Raw genomic sequence first — 1,709 nt, 5'->3', positions numbered from 1 at the left:
TCTCTCTCTCTCTCTCTCTCTCTCTCTCTCTCTCTCTCTCTCTTCCCCCCAGTATATGATCAAAGGTTTGCTTTTCCTTTGTACTGTGGTTTCTATGAAAATAACTTTCAGAACAAAAAAGACCAGGAAAATATTTTTTCATAATTTAATTCCCTGAATTAGATTTCAAAAGGACAAGCTTTTAATAAGTTTGGGTCCAGATCAGCCTTATATGACATTTATAAACTCCTTTGTACTTTGAGAAATTTAAACGTATGGACTTTTACAATTATTTGTTGTAATTTAAATAACAACCAAGTTTTTAACATAATTAAGACATTTCCATGTAGGAAATTATATTCATTTATAAATTATATCAAATATTTGCCATCTGTTGATAATTACTATACATAACCACATGGAGTTGTACTGGAGACAGATTTATAAACCTGCATGCTTTCTTTCAATGATTTCTTTTTTTCACTGAATGACACGCCTTTGAATAATATGTATCTTTCCTTTTTAAGACTTATTTGGAAAAATGAAGTGTTGTAATTGTCCCCAGGGAGTTAAAGTGGAATCCAACCTGGATCTATTACAATGTCAGAGTAATTAGTAATTTTAACAGAAAAATCATGTTTTAAATTTCAAAATGACAGTTATTTGTCAAGTAACAATATCTCAGAAAATTTTAAAAGAAAATAATCTTACTTATAAACTACTTTTTTATAATTGTTTTCAGAAAAAAGTTTACAGTCGTAAGGAAAATATTCAGGTCTATCATATGGTTTGACAGATTTTTTAAAAGTTATTTTTGGTAAAGTCTTCTTTTAGAAAAAAAATTTAATCTCAAGGGTTTTTTGTACCACTATAATCTCTTAATACTTATTCAGAATTACTGTGTATTTACTTAATTTCTTATGTGCCTTATTATGTGCTTAAGATAAAATAGGTTAGAGTTTTATCTAAATATCTTGAAAGATAAATTGTGGGCTTGGTGAGTGTTTTGTTATTTCTTTCCCTTTTGGTAAGGATTTTAAAGTTTTTTTTTCATTGCAGTTTTAAGTGATTTTCAGTAAGTAATAGTTTTTATTCAAAATTTTGGTGCTTTGGTGTAGTGATGACGGGGTAGCTAATGGTGAACAGTTTTGGGAATAACTCTGCACACTTTCAGGCCTCTTTATATTATGACTGGTAGTAATTACTGCCTGTTGTCAAACAAATTTGGAGCTATAGACTTGCAATCTCAGTTTCTGTGTTTTGTCTGATCTTTATTGCCCATTAGAATTTGTCTCAGGATTACTTGATTCTTTCTCAGTACTCAATGAGAACTTGATTTTCTTTGTTAATGGAACTTCATTGCTGAATGCCCACATATTTGGAGTATGAGAAAGTGGATTATTTTTTATACTCTGTCCCTCTCACTTGTTTGGTTGAATGTAAAAAATATGTGTTAATGTTGCTTCAGTGATTATATCATGTTAACTTTTTTTTTTTTTTTTTTTTTTTTCTTTTTGAGACAGGGTCTCCCTGTAGTCCCAGCTGACCTGAACTCACTATGTAGACCAGGCTGGCCTTGAACTCACAACAGTCCACCTGCCTCTGCCTCCCGAGTGCTGGGATTAAAGGCGTGCACCACCATGCCCAATAAATTGTTACTTTTTAATATGAAACTGCTTTTATTAATTATTCTTCAATGCTGGATTAGTTTTTTTAAAAAACAGAATTTG

The sequence above is a fragment of the Nannospalax galili genome, unplaced genomic scaffold, assembly GCF_000622305.1.
Source record: "Nannospalax galili isolate Female #2095 unplaced genomic scaffold, S.galili_v1.0 scaffold1255, whole genome shotgun sequence".
NCBI lineage: Eukaryota > Metazoa > Chordata > Mammalia > Rodentia > Spalacidae > Nannospalax > Nannospalax galili.
Note: the sequence above shows the minus strand (reverse complement) of the source record.